The following is a 15579-nucleotide window of genomic DNA, read 5'->3' on the forward strand; positions in this document are numbered from 1 at the left end:
TTTATATACAAAAAAAATGTCATAGAATTGGTTTCGGCTAGGGTGGTCTCCTATCTCTCTTCCTACTCCTATCACCCACCACGTGCTCATCTCCTCAAGAACGACTGGGTGCTGGACTCAACTCTCTCCAATGATGAAGTTCTTCGTCTTTATGGTGAAGAAGCTCCTTATTCCTCACCGCTTCCCTCTGCGGCATAGCCACTTGCTCCCTTAGCCTTTCCACTTTCCTCTCCCTACTAGTATAGGCAGAACCTTCTATATTGGCAGCAGACGGCCTAACATCTGCCGCATTAAATGGATATGAGATAGCCTAAACAGTACAACCACCTTCCCCCCCCCCCCCCCCCCAAAGTCAGAGTTCCAAGATAAGAGAGGGGAGGAAACTGATAAAGTAAAAGAAAATATCCCTAAGAATTTGGCTAGCAACAGGATAGCTGTAGAGATAAGAACAAAGAATGTAACTATAAAATGGGAGAGATAGGCAAAGAGAGGGGGATCCTGGGAGTGAGAGAAGGAAAAAAGAGTGAGCACTCATAGAGAGAGAGAAAATGTATAACACCACAGGAATAAGAGAGTTTATGGTGGTGACACTTGAGCAATATCTGTAATACATATGTTCAATGAAATCAATTACTTGAGTTTCTCATTGTGGAGTGTTTATTCCCTTTTTGTTTAATTATAAATTGATTGTGTAAGACATTTCAACTGCAATTCATAAAGGTCCTAACGGGCCAGTTTTTTCCCGCCCAAAATAGGGGCTTTCTGTGGGAAAACTCTACTCAGCAGTAAACTTAAGAGTTGATTTACTTCTTCTTGGGAGTATGGGGAATTGATCTCGAAGCGGACCAGCCCACCTAGCACAACCAAGCATTTTAGAAGAATCTGTTCATGTGGATCGACGTGTGAGATCTAAAGTTCATAAGAAAGTTCCACGACCACCTAGTCCACACCCACAAGAATATTGAGTAAAATTGTTCTACTAATCTAAGTTTCTGAGGTTGGAATAGTTAAGATTTTTGGACATTTCTTGGAGACTAACATATTCTATTATATCTAGACTTTATTTTTTAAATTGCTTAAATGATTTTGAAATTTGAAATTTATAAATGTAAATTCAAAGCAGAAAATACTTTCATATTTTAAAATTACAAATATTCAAATAATCTCCCAAACTCTTCCTCAACTACTCAATTTTCACAACCAAATATCGACCCACAAATCTCAAACACCAATTTCATTATCTCAACGAAAGGAAATCATTTGTTAGTACCGGCATATAGAGAATGTGATAAAATAAAGATAAAACGGTTAACACATTTCCATTTATAAAGATTTAATTGCCTTTAGCTAGGCTTCCACATAAAATTAGAAGGGGAAAAAAAACACGAAAAAAACTCTAAAATCATCATTGACTTTCACTTTTATCATCATAGCTCATATTGATATTGCACTAAACAACAATAAAAAGCTACAGAGAAACCTTAAAATTATGATTTCTAAAACATAATAATAAACAAAACAACTAATCTCATTAATAATCAATTAGAATGTTTATTTCTATTCCTCTTCAGTTCTAAAACAAAACACAATTATGACTTTTCCACACCAAACACCTAAAAACCCAAAGACAATCACATCATTTATAGAAGCCACAACATCTAACTTCAACATTAAAACAATAAGTCATTGTTTTCACTCAATAAAATAAGTAGACCCTCTTCCCTGGTTACAGCCAACTCATATGGGTTAAGATTAAATAAGACGATGAAGTTGAAGCTAAGCAGGTATCATTGAGAAAAGATGACATGAAAGGTTGGGATGTATTTGAGATGACATGACATGAAAGGTTGTGGCATGTATATATAAATGAGAAGAAGTGCAAGAGGTTTTTAGCTTGAAACATTGAACCAAAGAAAACAAATAGTCTTACAAAGAATCCTTATTTTGTAATAGGAAAAGTCTTAAAGTATTGAACCAAAAAAACCAAAAGGCTCCACTTTTTGTTCTTATCTTGTGTCTTTAAATTAAGATTATTTCAATTATATTTTCGAAGAGATCACTATATGGCAGAACCTTGTGCTCTCTTGTATAAGGTCTCTGTGTATGCATGTGGAGGGAGAGGAGAGAGAAGAGGTTTGACTTATATTAAAAAAATATATATGAATTGTCAAATTTTCACTTATAATTTCAAGTAATATGCACTTATTTAAAATTAACAAAAACAAGTGTACCTTCGCTAGGTTGGGATCAAGGGTATTAGTGTCTTTCACAAGGGCTAATAAATTTGGTTCATCCCAACCAAAGATCGTGCTTAAGGGTAACATCAAATGCGTGGCCTCTTTGATGTGGTTGCAAGGACTAAAGAAGAAGAATGTGCTCTTGGTTGCTGACCTATGAATTCTTCAAGTACTACCATGGGCAGTGCTAGTCTAGCCAGCAAAAGGACACCAACTCGGCACTCCTATTGGTCAGCTGCCTGCAAGGTCAGATCACTACACCCTTGGAGCCTTCTCATTGGAGCAGAGTGAGGATGGGGCACGACCTTGTCCAACGCTGTCCTTCTCTTTCTCTCTCTCTCTCTCTCTCTCTCTCTCTCTCTCTCTCTCTCTCTCTCTCTCTCTAGGCAGCAGCAGCGGTACGAATGCATGGCTACACCAGCCTTCGCATATTCGGGCTCCAATGAGATGGCGCCACATTGATGTAATCCAACTGCCCTTCCTATACTATAAAAGAAAGGGAAGCTGACCATACTAGGTAAACAAGGAAAAAAAGGGAAAAAGGGCTAAGAAAGAATAGTCGCTGGGTTCTAGATAGAAAAGTAATACCTTGTATTTTTCATAGTATTCATCAAAGAAATCTTCTCAAGAGTAAGGATTTTTAGTCCTTGCTCCGTCGTCGTTTTTCCTCCTCATTTTTTGGGGTTTTTCACGTACATTTGTTTGCATTCTCTTTAACAAATTTATTGCTTTAATACTTTAAAATAGTTGTCAAAGATATATTAGCTCATTAGTATAAGTCCAAGCCTAATTCTACTTTGTGTACAAGCCAAGTCTCCTACTTGTACAAGAAGTCTATTAGTTTAGGGTTTAGTTTACTATATATACACATGTTATAGTTCATTGTAATACAAGATTTGTATTACACTCTAATATATTATTGATGTAGCCCTTTAAGGTTTCCTCCGTGGATGTAGGCTATTAAGCTGAACCACGTAACCTCATGTGTTATTGTGTTTTATACTTTATGCTTTCGCTTCCGCTTCCGCTTCCGCATCTGCATCTGCATTTATACTAGTATATTCAACATGGTGTATTAATGCTAATATTTAACATGATGTCAGAGCCACTTTCTTATGGCCATGATTTTTTATCTTTACGGTGTATTAAGAGCAATCTTTGTCTTCCTTGGTGTTTCTTCGTTGCATTCATCAACTTTGGCTTCCCACTGCTGCCGTAAAATCTCTTCGGTTTAGTTATGCCACCGATAGAAGTCGCATCAACACTGCAAGACCATTGCCTTCCTCAAACCACCGTCATAGAGTCAAACTTCATTCAAGGGATCTTCTCAACCTTATCAAATCTCAAGATTTCATCAAACTTCCATCTTGAATTTGAGAGGGGGTGTCAAAGATATATTAGCCCATTAGTATAAGTCCAAACTTAATTCTACCTTGTGTGCAAGCCAAGTCTCCTACTTGTACTAGAAGTCTATTAGTCTAGGGTTTAGTCTATTATATATACACATGTTATAGTTCATTGTAATACAGGATTTGTACTACACTCTAATATATTATTGATGTAGCCCTTTAGGGTTTCCTCCGTAGACGTAGACCATTAGGCTGAACTACGTAATCTTCGCGTGTTATTGTATTCTATATTTTATGCTTTCGCTTCCGCATCCGCATCTATACTAGTATATTCAACATGGTGTATTAATACGAATATTTAACAATACCATTTTTATACTTCAACAATGGCATTCTAAATGTACTAAAGGTTATGGTTTGGAGGTTACACAAACATGTCCCTAAAACCTTACTTCTACGTACAACAGGTCATAATTGTGAATTTATGTAAGCATTCTCCTCTCATTTACTTCACTTAATCTTCAAATATCCAAATAAGAGGAAGGGGTAACGATTCCCATCCCCTCTTCTTTCCTTCCCTACCTGACCTTCCACTCTTCTCTCCCTCTAAACATTTAAACACATTGTAAAGGTTTCCCATGTCTTATAAAGACTTCTAACTTTTGAGAAAACAGGGAAGTAGAGGAAAAGAAAGCTAGGCGTACGTTTTGGAACACACAAAGCAATATTTGAAGTTATTAATTATGCGCAACTTTAAAGAGAATTTTGTATATATATAAAAGCATATATATATATATATATATATATATATATTTATTTATTTATTTTAAACTAATTTGGATTATAGTGTAAATGAATTAATTATTGTGGTACCCAAGCTTAGTGGTACTTCCTATGCAGGGATTAGGCTCCCAATTTCAGTTGTTAGTGGGAATCCTTGAACTCCTACTTGGGTAAGCTTCAAACGCTACCTTGACAGCCCAATTGTATAACTCTTGCACCTCTCATGCTTAATCCCTTCCACTCCCTAGAATCTTTCCTCACCTTCGCTCCTATTTCTAACACCTCAGTGTTCACCCAAAAAACTCTACTCTCTTCTATTTCTCCTCTTTTATAGTCTCTCCTTAATGGGGATCCAAATGATTACTTCTTCGTCATTTCTCATGTAGCCCCTGCTTCTGCCCAGAATCCCTAGTAAATTGGTCCATTATGAGAATTCTCTTGAAACTTGCACCTGATGCCGAATATCACTCGGCAATGAATTTTCCCAAGGCACTAACGACACTTAGGGACCGATCCAAGTATTGATTGTTACCCCCTTTGGTCATCCCCAACTTGCTCTACGATACTGGGCTGAGCCCAGCCCAATAACAGTAGGCCACCTTCGAGTGCCGATCCTATGTCCTTATACTATTGCTAATGAGTTGGGCCTATCCTAACAACATTAGGCTAATACCGGTCATCGATCCCAGATCCCTACAACAACCCCCCATGATCCCATTCTCACAAAGTGGAGATGGGATCGGGGTCCTTTCGTTTCAAAGGTTGGTATAATTTTTCAAAACTACTGTTACACCTTGGGAAGATCAACCATTAGCCAATAAATGCAATGGACATGACAGCTTGCACTTTTTGCACATGTGGCCATAGCGGTTACATCAACATTCATCCAACGATGAGGCCAAAGTGGCTAGAGAATCTATGTGGCTATTTTGACTCCTTAGGACTCTAGGCACACTCCCTTTTCAAAAACACGCTTATAGAGTCCCGAACAGCTTCAAGTATTATGACATACGTGGGTCCTTCGCCTCAAAACTTCCCTCTACTTGGTTTACCACTAGTCTTGAATCCGAGAATATTTCTACCTCTTCGGCACCTAACTTCGGGGATGCTCTAAGCCCAGCAACAAGTGCTTCGTACTCAGCTTCATTGTTGGAAGCCTGAAAACCCAACCTTAGTGAATTTTTCCAGCCTTAACCCCTTAAGGGATATCATCATGACCCCGACTCCTGATCCCCTTACGTTTGATGCCTCGTCTACTAACACTCGCCACGGTTGTGCCGAGACTTGGCATACAACTACGGTGACCCCTAGTGCTGGCGTGAATTCTGCCACAAAGTCTACTAATATCTGGCCCTTAATAGAGTTCCTCAATTTATACCAAATATCAAACGTCCCGAGTCTTGTTCCCCATTGTGCTATTCTCCCGGTAAAATTCGATATCCTCAAGAGCGATTGCAGGGGGTATTCAGTCAAGACCCAATTCATGTGGGCTTGGAAATATTAGGGCAATTTTCTCATTGCATGTACCAATGCCAGTGCCATCTTCTCTAATGGAAGGTATCAAGTTTCTGAATCCAATAATGTTTTGCTAATATAACCCCCACATACAAATAAATTGTAAGCCCATTATTGCAGCAGAGACGATTTTGGGCACGCACGTGTGTGTGTGTGTGTGTGTGTGTGTGTGCACTCTTTGTAGGGTACATGATTTCTAAAGAATCAATCTTTTGGTTAGAAGTTATACCGACTTTATAAAAAAAAAAGTCACGCTTTGCCTGTTATGTGATATTTTCGTGAGGTCAATATTGGAACTAGGCCTAATCTTCGTACACAATTAGTTAAGTCAGGCTTTTTTCCCTTCCTTCTTTTTGCTGTCCCTGTGAGGCAGAGCTACTATCGGAATTAGGGGCTTTGTTAACTGAAGGCTATCGTCCAATAGCGAAATACTTCGATTGCTGAAGAATAGGAGCTTGGGGATTGTTATTTAGTTCGAGCTCTTAGAGCCTCGAGGACCATCTTCAATGGTTTACATGTAAGCCATCCTCGTTGAGAGTCGCTCTGTGGGACGTCTAGTAGTCTATGACTTGGTCTTCCAATTGTAAGTTTCAAGCCGTTCCTGGCTTGCCTCACTCTTAGGCAGGTCAAAACACCAATTTGTTCTAATAAAAAAAATATACCAATTGATTTTTGGTATAGACCGAGTCTAAATCCTAAATCTCTTACAGATTAACTAGAAAAAATTTAGTGGTTGAGTTAATATAGAAATTACTTCCCATTTCTACGATTTCTTTTAGGGGACAGTATATGCCAAGTAAAACCACGTGGGGCCGGACTACAATGACAGCTGAAATACAGCACGATAATAAAATCAAACAACAAAAAAATTAAATATAGAATGTACCTCTCTTTAAGCTAACAAATTGTAGATTGAGCACTAATGCATGCTGTTTTCCACTGCCTCCACTCGGACTGCAGAGCTGTTGATCAACGACGGTCAATATTCTTATCAAAGAGAGTAAACGTTAAAAATAGATACACCTTAATTCCTTTTTCCCCTATTTTATTTACCTTTGTTTTTCTTGTTTTGAGAAGGAAAACAAATTAAAATCAGTTTAGAAAGGCAGTAGCTGCAAATGCAATAAGAATCGAAAACCAAAATCACTAACCAAAACGTGATTTCGCTGAACAAATTAAAATGAGTTTTTGCAGGGCAATCGCGCATTTTCTCACTTGGGAAAATTGCGTTTTTATGTTAAACCTGAAAAGCCAAAAACCTATTAACGAAAATTGGCATCGCCATTCACCAGGATGCTCCTTGATAAACTATGGGGCTGCCCAGAGTTTGAAAAGTTTGTTCATGCAGGCAACAAGACTTTACTACTCAAGTTGTTATAAACTTTGACTCAGGACGGACCTAGAATTTTAAGTTAAAGGAGACCGAAGTATAAGCAAAAAAAAAAAACTTCAAATAAGCATTCATATAATATTAACAAATTATAAATACACAAAATCATTGTTTCATGATACATTAAGATGCAATCATCTACTAATAAAAACAAAAACAAAAAAGTTTTTTTTTAATACTAGGCTAGCTTTTTTTTTTTTTTTTGTTGAAGTTAGAGTATTTACAGTAGTGGTGCTAAAAAATTAGCTTTTAGCATCTCAAAAAGCTACTATATCTATTTTTATTACCCCACTTTACAATACACTCATAATTTTACTGAGTTATCCTCAAGTTTTTTCTCTATTAAACATAAGGTTTAAGAATATTTTTGAATCACATAAAAATCCAGTCCAAAGAGGGGAATCCTCTTATAGATAGTATAGATAATATAAACAACTCATTAAAATCATAAGGATGAGAGATAATTTGAGTTTTTCAATTGAAGTTAGAGAGATAATCTTAATAAAATATTTTATTTTATTTTTAACAATTTGCTACAGTAAATTGGAATAAATACCAATTCACTATAGTTGCAAAAAATTTAACTTTATCTTCTCAAATAATACATGGTTGTTTAGTTCTTTGGTGGTCAAGTAGTTTTTTTTTTTTTTTGCTACAATACAATCACCATTATGAATGTTTTTATTGTTTTTGTTAAGTTTTTGAGTTAGATAGTTGCTAGTTGTGCTAGGCTGATTGGGGAGGAGGGGGACCTATGGTTTTAGAAGAGGGGGCCAACTACAAAAATGAAAAATAGCATATGTAAGGGGGGAAAAAAAAAAGGTCCAATGGGCCCAAGCCCCTTTTGGCCCCTACTGGGTCCGTCCCTGTATTAACTCTAGACCATATGATTCAACCACCAAAATAAATACATAAATACACACTTTTATCTATCTATCTATCTATCTTTTTTTTCTTTTTTTTTAGAATACTAAGTTTTTTAACACACACACACGGGGAGAGGGGAAAAGGTCTTAAAGAAACTGACATTGGTGTATATCCAAAAGAATATAACTCTTGGACACATAGCACACGCTTTAAACCTCTTTATCTATCTATCTATACTATTAATAATAGAATTCTCTGTTTGGGTTTCATCATTTTGTGTACCAAAATATCATTACACAAATTCTAAAATCACATACCCTTATGTGGCGTTTGGTACAGGGTAATGTTTTAGGATTCCCAGGAATATTTAAATATTCTTATGTTTGGTTGTAAATCACACTTAAGAATTAGATATCAGGGGAATCTGGATTCCCCCTTTAACTCCCTTTCAGTAGGAATGTGGATTCCCTTTAAAACAAGTGGGTATCTAGATTCCTAAACTTAAAGGAAATTGTATTTTTTATAAATTGACAATTTTAACTATTTTTTCTTTATCATTTAAGCAATTGGGATAAAATATAAAACAAATCATTAATATCTTTTCCTTTGTCTTTATCTCTTCTTACCTAAACAATACTAATTATTTTAACAAACACACGGGGAGAGGGAAAAAGGTCTTAAAGAATTTGACATTGGTGTAGATCCAAAAGAGCATAACTTTTGGATACACAACACATGTTTTAAACCTCTTTATTTATCTATCTATCTATACTATTAATAATATAATTCTCTGTTTGGGTTTCATCATTTTGCCTACCAAAATATCATTACACAAAATCTAAAATCACATACCCTTATGTGGCGAATGGTACAGGGTAATATTTTAGAAATTCCAGGAATGTTTAAAGATTCTCATATTTAGTTGTAAATCACACTAGAGAATTAGATACCGAGGGAATCCAGATTTCCTTGGCATCTGGATTCCCCTTTTACCCCCTTTCAGTAGGAATGTAGATTCCCTCTAAAACAAGTCGGTATCCAGATTCCTAAGCTTAAAGAAAATTGTTTTCATTATAAATTGACAATTTTAACCATTTTTATTTATCATTTAAGCAATTGAGATAAAATATAAAAAAAATCATCAATATTTTTTTTTTGTCTTTATCTCTTCCCGCCTAAAAAACATTATCTTTTCCCACCAAAACAACATAAACAGGATAGATAACTCTGTTGATATATTCATCAATAAAGTTCTATTTAGGTTTCACGTGTGAAGAAAAAAAAGTTTGAAATGTTAGACTATAATTTTAATGAATATGTCATAATTTATAATTTATATTTTGTTTTTCATTATTTATTTAGAGGAAGATTTAAATAAAAAAAGAGAGACTAATATTGGGTTTACAAATCTAAGGAAAGAATGAGAAAAATAAATAATTTAATTAAGATTTCTAGGAATAAACCAAACATTATAATCTCACATTCCTAAGAATTTTATTATCTTTCCAACTAAACCAAACATAGGAATAGTTACATTTCTAGGCATTCAGATTGTAAGACACTATATTCTTAGTAATCTGGATGCTAGGAGTAATGTGGATTTCTCTATACCAAACACCACATTAGTTTAATTTTATTTGCTATAAAAGACAACAAAAAGGTTAAAAGCGTAATTTGGCATTATTTAAACTAGACCTATAACTACATTCATCTTATTTCTATTTGAAAAGTTTGTTTCCTATTTGAATTCAAATACTCTCAATTATCCTATAAAAAAATACTCTCTTTTTTAAGGAATTATGTATAACCCTTTAGAGAGAGAGAGAGAGAGAAAAAAAAAAAAGAAAGAAAGAAAAAAAGGAGAGCAAACTCTCCTGATATCAAAGGAATTATGTATAACCCTTTAGAGAGAGAGAGAGAAAAAAAAAAAAAAAAGAAAGAAAGAAAAAAAGGAGAGCAAACTCTCCTGATATCAAGCACGGTTGTATCCAAAAAAAAAAATCAAGCTCATTTTTGTTTTATTTTTAAATTTTAATTAAAAAAAAGAATTAAATTTAAAACAAAGTGATAAACTTCAGATTGAAAAATTTCTAATAGTTTCCTTCATGCACGCCTCTACTAACTCATGTTTAAATGATTAACACAATCTTAACTCACAACATTTAAAAAGATTGTAAAAAACTGAACACTTCTACAAAATATCCCTTAGTAAAAAATTGACAGAGAAAAAAAAAGCAGCAAAAGACCAGAAAACTCTACGAATGATGCATGTTAATCTTCAATACTCGCAGGAAAAAGAAAATGAAAAAGGTTCTCATTTATTTGATGATTTTTATTTTCTATTTTTACTTTTATTTTCCGGAAAATTATGACACTAAAGCAAAAAAAAAAAACTAATCACACGAGTAAAGTGCATGTGATGAAGCTAGTGTGTGTGTGTCTATATATAAATATATCAAAAGTCTTGTGGCTTAACTGGTTGGTACTACCTAATATTTTTAATATAAACATTTATGGTTCAAATCTCCTTTTTACTTGTTGTAACTATTGAATTTTTTTTTATTATTTTAAATTATGCCAATAAAAAAAATTCTTATGAATTAGATAGTGTGGACTGTGGACTAAGTGTTAGTTTGGATACAAAATGCCTTTGCGTTTGTGCTGGCACTGCGTTTTTTGTATGGATCTCGTGCACTGTTCACGAGATCTGCAAATACGGATTTCAACAAATTTTTCTTTAAAATTGGGTTTTACGGTACTATTCACACATTTAAAATTATTTTACAACAGTATTTTTAGTTTTCAATTTTCAATAATAAGCGATATCCAACAAACCTAAGTCCAAAACTTTGTTTTTGTGCAGTAGGAAAGTTCAACCAAAAAAAAAAATCAAAGGGACAAAAATATATTTTAAGGATATATTAAAATTATTATATTGAAAATCAGAAAATCCAGATAAATTTGATTTATTAGTAGAATTTGTGCGATAAAGGCCTAACCGTCTAAGCTCCTTTTGCAACCAATTAACCATATACTAAAGCATCATCCAAGAAAAACTATAAAGTTCTACAGTATGATATATCTCACCAAGTCAAATCCAGCTTCATTTATTTTTTTATTTTAAATCACTCTCTTTTTTTGGGAGGGGATCGTGTTCTTTCTTATTTTTGGAGGCAGCGGGAAAATGAATAGGAACAGATTTTTTTTTTTAGAGATAAAAAATACTAAAAAAAAAACTAAAACGGGCACAACAATAATTAACACAAGAACATATGTGCAGCAGGAATAAAATCATAGGGATATGCATGAGAATTAAGGAATTTGGATATATGGTAATAATGTATTAGTAAATCTAGTCACAACAATAAATTTATAAAGCGAAGCAAAGATGGACGGTAGAAGCACGTACTTGTAGACAAATTAACAGTTACTAGACTTCAATATGAAGACCCAGATCAAAGTTTGGCAATGAATTGTGAACGGTAGCCAGTCAACACTGAAACTTCATGGTGGAGAAGGTGGAAAGTGGAAACAACCCATCAATAAATTATATTACTCAAAAGAAACAATAAAAGCACAAGCAATCAATCAAAATAAAAAGAAAAGGCACAGACAAAAGAGAAATGATGTGACCAACCGGATCCCACCCCAATGAAAGTTCAGAAAAAGAAAAAGGTAATAATAGGACACCCCCCACCCCCAAGAACATACGAGCCATCACATTCATACCGGTTTTGTTAATCAATGAAAAAAGAAAACCCTTGGCAAATTCTTCTAAGTTCATGGTAGGCTGTAATTTATGTGGTAAACATGTTTATGCGTAAATTTACACTCAACTGTGAGATGAGCAAGTTCATAGTTCGTGCTTTGTGCATTGCAAAAGAAAGTTTAATATAACACTTATTATGAATGTGTTTGTTTATGGAATTATATATGAATATATTTAAGCATTTATAATAATTGTGTATATATATGAAATTATATATTTCACTATTTAAAGAAAATATAATATACCAAAATTCTAATGAAATGTTTAAATATAAAATAAAATTTAAATTCCCCCTCAAAAAAAAATTAAAATTGAATATATATATATATATATATATATCACATTTAAAATTGTGAAAATTCAAAATTTTATATTGCATAATGTTATAAGGTCAATCAAAAATTAAATGTCTTTATATAAATTATAAATTTGTAAACAAAACATATATTTAAATTTAATATATGTATATATATACAAATATAAAATATATATTAGTATAAATTTAATATAAATTTTTGTAAGTTTGTAAATAAATCGTGAAGATATTAGAGTAGTATTTATAATTTATTGATAATATAAATAGTCATTTTTAATGATACAATACTAGTAAATCTAGTTTTAATAATTTTAGAAATGAAAATCATTTTATCTAAGTAATTCAAATAATATAATTCCAATAATAATTAATTTATTAATTGATAGTATAGATTTGCGACAGAATAAAAAGTTTTAGTCATAGCGATTACTATATATGAGAAAAACATATGAGTCAAATAGCTTGTGAACAAGTTGGAGTTTATTCGACACTAAAATTAACCAAAATTGAACATGATTTAGTTTCTTGATGAAATCGAGCTTAACTCTTTTTTTTTTTTTTTAATATCAGAGCTTAACTCTCATTTGAATTAAAACTATAAGGACAATCGTAAATTTTTAATACTCAGATCATTTACAACTCTAATTACAATAGATTTTTTACTTACATGATGACATATGAAAACCCTCTTTATTTGATATTCAGGTGACTTTGCCTAGACCTCGGAAGGTTTAAAACCTTTTATCTGCCTAATCCTTTCCCAATCACCAGGTGGTTCCATAGTTTCATAATGAAAAAAGAATAACCTCTTTGAAGAATGGAAATTACAAGTTTTGCACTGAAATCATGTTTTCAAAACATGAATCCAATGTACAATATGTTTATAATGAAGTCGTGCTAACACAATTTTAATAATCTTGTTTTAAAAACAAAATTTTAGTCCCAAATTGGAAACAAATATGCAGTCAGGGAGAATAGGCACAGATTTTTTTTTAATTAAAAAAAAAAAACTAACACTAAAATAGGCATGTAGTTAACCAAGAAGAAAATTAACACGATAACAAATATGCAGCAAGGGTAAAATTAAAATGAAATGCATGGGAATTAAGGAATTTGGATAGTAATAATTTACAAGTAAATCTGGTCACAACAATAAATTTGTAAAGCAAAGCAAAGATGGACAATAGAAGCAAAAGCATGTACCTATCTTTACTCCCCTGATTTAAGAGTGCAAAGCGAAAAAACAGCTACTAGACTTGAATACGAATATCCAGATCAAAATTTGGCAATTAAACGTGAAGGGTATGGAAGTAGGCAGAATGTAAAGCGTGAAAAATGAATCATGGATGAGGAAGATGAAAGACAAGTCAACACTGGAAATACATGTTGGAGAAGGACCAGAAGGTAGAAAGTGGAAACAACCCATCCATTCTTTTTAAAGAGATCTCTCTCACTTGCTATTGGATACGGTGATTAAAGGGAATTTTTTTTTTTTTTTTCAAAATGACACAAATTTTCAAATAATTTCGTTAATTATCACGTTTTCAAAATTATTTAGGAAATTAACATCTCGATTACAATAGACTCGATTTTGGAGTGCTAAATCAAGTCCACTGAACTCGATTCTATGGAAGCAGCAATACAAATTGAGTTTGTAAGGCTCGATTTCATTTTCAATCTAAGAAATCGATTTCGGCATTCTTCAACGAAGACAGAAAAACAGAAACCCAAACTTCTCACGAAGAGCAAGCCCAAACTACGAAGATAGAAAAAACAAACCAGAGAGATCAAACCCAGGTGGCGACGACGAAGGCTCCAAGAGGCGGTGGTGATCAAACCCAAGTGGCGAAGGCTCCAGGTGGCGGCAACGGGGTTTGTTGATGTTTCTCTCTGAATCTTTGGGTGGGTTTCTTAATTCTTGATGTTTCTCTCTGGATTTCATTGGGTTTGTTGACGGATTGTTGCTGCCTCGTTGGAGGTGAGTAAGAGATGGAGAGAGTTAGGTGATTGAAAAATCATGATGTCTCTCTCTGGCTTCTTTGGATTTCGTTGGGTTTGTTGATGGAGTATTGTTGCATCATTGAGGAAGGAGAGAGTTGTGCTAAGAAATCGAGTTCTACAAACTCGATTTGTATAGCTGCTCCCACGGAAATCGAGTTTAGTGGACTCGATTTAGTACTCCAAAATTGAATCTATTACACTCGAGATGTTAGTTTTCTAAATACTTTTGAAAACGTGCTAACTAACGAAATTGTTTAAAAATTGGTGTTATTTTGAAAAAAAAAAAATCTTGATTAAAGCTTGAGACTTCAAGGGTACAAAAAGTGAAGTAGGACCTGTCCTAATGTGGGCCTTAGTGTCACATGTTGCACGTTTTCCTTTTTTTGGTCATCTTTGACAACAAAGTATATGCTCTGTTTTTGAAACTCCAACTCAGCATCCATGTGGTGTTTTTAAGGCCAATAAAACATTGACATGTGTATTAAAAAAAATTAAAAATTAGAAACTCAAGTCAATTAAAATAAAAAGACAAAAATGCCCCTAAAAATTTCAAAGCCTTGCCATTTAAACAACAACACACATTCTCCCTTTTTTGAAAATAAAAATTTTCTATCTTAGCTCTCTCTTGCACCGCTCTCTCTCCTCCAAACCTCCATAGCCACTGCCTAGCATTGTCGTCGAAGCTACGCTGTTGGACATATCCAATTCTGAAAAGATTAACCTTTGCCTGGTTAGAAAACTCCAAAATCATCTCTCATTCTTGTTGCTCCCAACCCCCAAACCCTGAAGCTTTCTTGCCGATTCCAAAACCTGATGTCAAAAGAAGGTTCTCTTATCTCTTTTCTATTTATTTTTTGTATTTTTCACATCTTATTTGTATTTTTTTTTTTACTGAAAATAAAAGGGTCTATCTTTTTATGGCGTTGGATTTGGCACCATAATTTGTCTTATTTTTATAACCAAATCTTACCTAAAATGGTTTTATACTATTATGGGATGAGAACACTTGATGTTGCAAGATTTGTATGATGATGAATTTGGCTTTGCAGGTTTGTTATGGGGTGAGATTTAGGTGTTTTTGTTTAGGGAAGAGACGGTTCTAATGGGGACCATGATTTTTAGACTTGGATCGTTCATAAAACCATAAAAGAGAGAGGTTTATGGTTTTTAAGGTCAGACCGGAGTTCGATCGAGGTCAGACCTGATGATGTCATAATTAATTTAATAAATACAAAATAAAATATCATATTTGTAAAAATGAGTAATTTTGATTAAAAAAAAACAAGATATAGAGAAATTAAATAATTTTCAAGTACATTTTCACAACTTATATATAAAAAAAATACAACACA

The 15579-nt window shown here is 33.6% G+C and overlaps 1 protein-coding gene across 3 annotated transcripts in view; it reads right to left on the reverse strand.

Annotated features, from left to right (window-relative positions):
• The window catches only part of LOC142628115 (putative disease resistance protein At4g27220), a 62689-nt gene that overhangs the window by 39697 nt on the left and 7413 nt on the right, over nt 1-15579 (reverse strand). For all 3 annotated transcript variants that reach the window (XM_075802112.1, XM_075802111.1, XM_075802110.1), the window contains exons 2-3: nt 11551-11637; nt 6771-6846 (exon numbers count right to left, since the gene is read on the reverse strand). The gene's annotated coding sequence lies outside the window, so the exon portion shown is untranslated. The remainder of the gene's footprint in view (nt 1-6770; nt 6847-11550; nt 11638-15579) is intronic.

The sequence above is a fragment of the Castanea sativa genome, chromosome 3 (assembly GCF_040712315.1).
Source record: "Castanea sativa cultivar Marrone di Chiusa Pesio chromosome 3, ASM4071231v1".
NCBI lineage: Eukaryota > Viridiplantae > Streptophyta > Magnoliopsida > Fagales > Fagaceae > Castanea > Castanea sativa.